The following is a 7,253-nucleotide window of genomic DNA, read 5'->3' on the forward strand; positions in this document are numbered from 1 at the left end:
GCATAGTCAACATCAATCATCCAAATCATACACACATGATGCCAAATTTAATTACTCGTTTATTCTTTGATTCATTCTGTCTTTTAATCATATTAATACAGAAAATAAACAGTTATCAAATGCATGGTTTCCCAAGTGGCTCTGATACCACTGAAGGAGAACAGCGATCCAAAACGCAGCGAAATTTAAAATTTTCTCCTTTAATGATTCTTAAGAATGGGCATGATCAGTGATAGAATCATTACCTCTTGTGACAATTGAAACCTTTGATGCAGATCTACGGAGCGATCACGAACGTTGAACGATGACAACGCCTCTACTCAGTCCACACGAACATATTCCTTCAATCTCAGTGCTAGCTGCTATGAATGAAGGCTTTGAATGAGAGAGAGAGAGAGAGAGAGAGAGAGAGAGAAACGAAATTGCAACTGCACAAATGCTTCTGCACAAGGGTTCTATTTATAGAACCACATGTGTGGGCTGCAAGCTAAAAAGCCCACTTAAGTGTATGTGGCCCACATCTTATAATATGCCAAAATCACTTAAGTGCACAATACATTACCATATTTCGTATTCTACTTAAGTACACTGTATCTTACGATGTTCTATAATTCACTTAAGTGCACCATACCTTATGGTGTTTCTTAGTTACTCTATCTCTCATCAATCCGTCCTTTTGTGTGTGACCCTGTAGGTTTTCGTGGCATTGGTAATTATATCAAATCATGCATTTAACATAATAAACAGTGAGCAGTATCTAGCAACACATCACTGCTACCCAAGACACGAAAATGTCATGTGATCTGACAAATCCTTCTGTGATAATACTTATGTGTATAATTACCCTTTTGTCCTTATGTCTATATTGAACACAAGGCATAGACCGTGTCATCCTTGTCCAGTTCAATATTGGGCCCATAGACATTTATCCTGTTACACAGGATGGGCAAATTCCATCTAGGTCACTCATGTACCTTAGCATGCTTTGTGGAGTACCCATCAACTGTCTTTATGGTTATCCAGTTACGGACAACGTTTGATCAGCAACAAGACACTTGACTCTACATCTAGGGTCCATAGTGGTTTCAGGTCGAAGGGTGGTATACACCATTATCACCATGAGAATAACTCATGACACTTTGCATAACATTCTATATAGTATTCTCATAGAGGGTCAATCCAGTATAAATATTACTCTTAATATTAATACCTATGTTTAAGACTTGATAACTCCTTATCCATGATCCATGAGATGTGATCATCAGTCTATATACATAATAGTCTTTATGCTTTAATGTTATCCCACTTCACAATAAAGCTCGACTACGGATACTTTAAGAATAGTGTCCTTATGTTTAATGTGATCTCATGATTAAGTCACACTTGATACATTAAACGGACTAGCTACTCTAGGGACTTTATTAAACAAACATAATAAAGAAAAAGGCTTTTATTATTAATAAATAATTCGATACAAGTACCAAAAGTATTGGCCTCTAGGGCTTACACCAACAGTTTTCTCATCCAACATGAATTGATTTGGAATGGTTGGATTTAGAATGTTAAATGATAAATAAAATCTGAATGCTAAACGTTTTGTATGCACTTGATAAAATGTGTGTTAGAATTGTCGCAAGCTTCCATAACCGATCAATTTGTTTGGATTTTGGTGACAGGAAACCAAGCTCGATCGAGATGCTTCCACAAAATTTGTCAAGGCATTAAGTTTGAAGGAATTTTTAGAGTGTTACTTGTAAAAAATGAATAAAATTGAGTATGACTAGTGTAACACCCTTCTAAATACCCCAAAATAATTCAATTAAAATAACAACATATTAATCAGAGTAATTATGCCCCGAAGGGTGTCACACAATCATTTCACTGCATTCATCAATTCTATCCTGTCATGCTCATTTATTTAATCAAAATAAGATTTATTTGCATAATTCGCAGCGGATACAAAATATCGACATTCAAAACATGTACCACATTACATGTAAAGTGGATCAACAACTAAAATAAAACATAGTCAAACATCCCATCCCGATGTTACATCTACCAGAGCATGACCCACTAAGGAGACTACACTAGACTCCATAGCACTAGCTTCTATTCAACTCACTGCTCGTTACCTGAAAAATAGTTGTAAGGGTGAGTTCCTCAATCAATATAATAAGTATTATACAACAGCATGTAATGTTAAGTAATTAACACATTAATTCACCCTAACCAGACTACACGCTCAGCAACGGCAGTATCCATTCAAACATCATATTCAACAGTAACATATAACGTATGTATAACCTCAACCATACTCAACATCAACAACACAACACACAACACACATATAATACTGGAATACATCCATTCATATTATATGCCATACATTCATTATGCAATGAGACTCCACACATGCGGTACCGACTATTCTTGAACATACAGTTCAAGCTCACCGATCCCTCCAGATACGGCTACTAAGCTCACTAGTCCCACTCATTTGAGACCTAGTGACTCACTCACTAATTCCTCACTATGGGAATTAGCTACAGCCCCGAAGGCTAGACTATGCACACTAATCATCTAGTATGCAAACATCAACAACAACCCAAATTGGTTCACTCACTAATTCCTCACTATGGGAATTAGCTACAGCCCCGAAGGCTATGCCATGCATGCTAATCATCTAGCAATGCAACATCAACAACAATTCAAGAATATACACATGCTCACACTCTAAGCCACAAAGCAGTCTATTCACAATGCATACATAACTGATACATTCCCAGCATCATGCATAGCATCACACATCATTAACACATTTTATCACAACAGCATATCATATCATGCCACATAATCAAACACAGTATTAGCACACTCTACTAATACCTATACTACTCAAGACCCAACAAAACAACAACAACATTACAACGATATCACATCTGGGAGTTTAAAACGTGAAATCTGTCTGTCGAACTGATATGGCGAACGCCATTAGGCTAATGGCGAACGCCATTAGCGTTAAACGCTCTCATTCTGGAAAAACTGTCTGTCAAACTGATATGGCGAACGCCATTAGGCTAATGGCGAACGCCATTAGCGTTAAACGCTCTTATTCTGAAAAAAAAACCCAAACGGCGAACGCCGAAGGCATAATGGCGAACGTCATTTGGCTGTTATGTGCATAGATGTTAAATTTCTACGAATTCCTTTTCAATTATCGTCCAATTTCATTCATCCACTGGCTGTTATGTGCATAGATGTTAAATTTCTTCGAATTCCTTTCAATTATCATCCAATTTCATTCATCCACTATTTCACAAATTCATCATACATCAATCTAATCAGAGATAAAACAATGGTTATCACTACCCAGTACATATTATCATATAATACCCTTTAACCGATGATAAACCCCCCTTACCTGAGTTAATCCGGCAAATCTCAAGCTTCAAGCTCTTCTCTTCTCCAACCTTCTTCCTCTTGCTCTGCCTTTGCCCTTTTCCTCTTTCACGATCGCTTCTCTGTTTTTCACGTAAAAACCTTTTTACTCCAAAATGGGACTTTTTCCTTAATTCCAACTTATATATATTTTCCAATAAATAATTATCCCAATAATTATTATTCCAAAATAATAGTAATAATAATCCCAAATTCCAATTATTCAATTAAATTAATAAAAAAAATATTAATTTAAATTAAATAATTATCTTATTTTAATTGGGGTGTTACAACTAGGATTAGGACTTAGAGGTTTAAGAAAATGCTTTTGGAATGCGTCGGATTTTGTGGAATGTAACTTTGGATTAAAACCTTGCAGGTAGATTTTTGATTGAAATTATAATGTGATTGGTTTAACATGTATGGAATTGAACTTTGTAAAATGTATTTGAATTGATTGTAATGTTATTTTGGTGAACAATATGGTTTTAAAATTTGAATGAAATTATAATGGTTGAAATTAGGAATTAATGGCTTATGAAGTGAGTGAACATATTGAAGTTTGGATGAGTGTCATTTTGGAACTTACATGGAATGTAAAATGCACGTATTTTTGTAATTGGACTTGTAATACAAATGGAATGGAATTATGAGAGATGACTTTGAAATGAAACTTAATGTAAAGATGAATGGTTTTAAATTATTTGAATGCGGTAATTGGAATTTTGAATAAATGAGATTAATGTATGCACTTGAAGTAATGGTTCAATGTAAATGGTCGAAATTTGTTTATGGGTTTTTGAATAGTGTGATGAATCAAGGCTTATAAATGGTCATGAACATGAGATTTGAAATGTAGTTTAGGTCTTGGTTAAAAAAGAAAGGTCCATGCATTGTATAAGATGAACATGGTTTAAAAAGTGAACAATGAACATGATTCAAAGTGGTTTAAAATGAACTTGGAAATGGACATTGACATGTATTGTATTGACAAGAAAATAGCTGGAAAATAAAGTTAACTTTGGTCAGCTGGTTGACCAAAAAGTCAACAGTTGACCAAAAAGTCAATAGTTGACCAAAAGTCAACTTATGTAAGAACATGTATTTTCTAATGGACAAATGGATGGGGATCATGATGCTTCTGAACCAAACGAAATATGCCATGCTATTGACTGATCTTGAACCAAAGAACACCAACCAACCAACAGATCATGAACATGTTTTTTTTTAATGAATCCCACTTAATAAATTAGAACCATGAATCTTTATCCAGTAAATGAACCATCCATAATAGACCAGCTAAATCAAATGAGTTCTCAATCTTGAATGCACACACCATAAATGATATTGCCATAACCAACAACCAGGGTTTCAGGGACTTGAATGATTTTGTTGATGCTCACAATCCAACACCCCTGAATCAAAGTCATGACCACAACTATGGTCCAAAAATCAATGCTTCAAGCTATGCTCCATGATGAAGACAACCAGGATGAAATGCTCACCTCCTATTTAGTGCCATGTGTGATAAAAACCCTTGAATCCATGATTATGCTTTTTTCAAATGCAAGTGGAATGTATCACGATACAATGGATATGTGGATGAGATGAATACTTATCGTGATATGTAAATGCTTATGGTTAGTGATCTAGATGGAACTTGTGAAGGGTAAGGTAAATTTTGGGGTATGACACTCTTCATAGAATAATTTGTGTGAGAAACTTGCATTCATTTGTATATTCTGCTTTTCGAGAAGGACTTTATAAACACACATTTGTATTTCAATTTGTTTGGTTGTATTTTCCTTGAGTGACTAGGATTTAGTTAGAATGCTCAAGAAGATATTGAATGTAGGTCTTTGTGTTGTAATCAGTTTGATTATAGTGGATTAAATCCTTGTTGATAAGGCGAAATCACCATGGCGGGTGGACTGGAGGTAACTTTGTTAACAACAAACCAGTATAAAAATAATAGTTTCATTATTTTTATTCTTTATTTTGTGTTTGTTGTGTTGTGTTGATTTTTATTTATTTTTAGAAACCAAATTCAAACCCCCATTTCTTGCATTTATTATTACCTTCACACAAACATATTTTTTTAATAAAATATTTAAAAAAATACAAAAACTTTGGAAATATCTCATTCAATTCATAATCGATTAAACTACGACCATAATCAATAATGCCGTTGCAAATAAGGAAAATTTTGATGGATCAGAAGTATCATCGATAGAAGCTCAAATATAATGCTTATTGTTAAATCTACTTGCATGATGACGAATATGGTGAAAATAAATCACAAGTTCAAACTACGAAATCTTTGAACTTTTGTGTTTTTTTATCAAGAGATAAAAATTTAGAGACCTATCACATTTTAATATAAAGTTATGGCTAAAGTGAAATTCGATATTTATGATGATAAAAATGTCTTTAAAAAAACTAAACATTTGAACTCAAACAACTAACGTTCTCTACTTAAAAATACATTATTTAGAAGAACTTAAATTCAAATTTAATATATAATATTTTTAGTCACTTTATCATCTTCAAACAAAAACTCAAATTAGAAAAATTTGAAAATAAGAAGATTAACACACACAAAACACCTTTAAAGTTCTCACCTTAATATATATATATATATATATATATATATATATATATATATATATATATATAATATATATATATATATATATATATATATATATATATATATATATATATATATATATATATATATATATATATATATATATATATATAAAAGAAGGACAAATACATAAGAAAAGTTTAGGAGCAAAGAAAGATTAGAAGAGAATGAGTTTTTTCAACATTTTAAAATTCCATAATCGGGATTTTTTTTTCCAGAGGAGGCGCCAATGCCTCTAGCGCCTGAGTGTTGCTTGTGAAAAGAAAACTTAATTTTGAAGCCAACAAGAATCAAACACACAACCTTTTGATCTAGAGTTAGACACATTACCATTGCACCATAGACCCTTCATGTTAATTTATTTCATCATATATTTAATATACCGTGTATAATTATAGTAGATTAATAAATTAGTAAAACTTATCACCGGGATATTTCTGCAAAGTTAAATAAAATAATATTAAATAATTAAATAATAGTTACGCATTGCACCATGAAAAAATATTATATTTGGTATACTTAAAGAACTTGATGTTTTTATAATAAAATAAATTTTGGTTAAAAGCTATTCAAATAGTTTATTGATGTTTTTATAATAAAATAAACATATTTAGTATATTTAAATTATCTAATATTATTAATGTACTCCTAAATTAAATATGAACTAGTATGCTACAATTTTAATTACCTTTTAATGTACTCTCAAATATATAGTCATGAACGTTGAATATGAATATTTTATATTGATACGATTTTAGTTTGACTTTCTATTTGAGAAAGTTGAATGGAATTGAAACTCAAATTAAACTTTTTAATAAAAAAATTGTAATTTACCTTAATAGTATTTATTTAATAGACCAAAATTTCATTTGTCTTCCTATTATTTTAAATAAAATAATGATGATTTTTTTTATTTTAAATTTAAGGATATACTAAGAATAACTTGGTAGATGAGAAGGGGGAGATAATGATAGGTTAAAAGTCTTATTAAAAAAAAAGTTATTAACATAAATCAAAATGAAGTTTTCAATTTATTAAAAATAGAATAAGCAAAAAAATTTCAACTAAGAATATTTTATTTGATATCAAGTTCTTTAAGTATACCAAATATAATATTTTTTTATGGTGCAATGCGTAACTATTATTTAATTGGTTATTTTTTATT

This window comes from Lathyrus oleraceus, chromosome 3, assembly GCF_024323335.1.
Source record: "Lathyrus oleraceus cultivar Zhongwan6 chromosome 3, CAAS_Psat_ZW6_1.0, whole genome shotgun sequence".
NCBI classification, from domain to species: domain Eukaryota; kingdom Viridiplantae; phylum Streptophyta; class Magnoliopsida; order Fabales; family Fabaceae; genus Lathyrus; species Lathyrus oleraceus.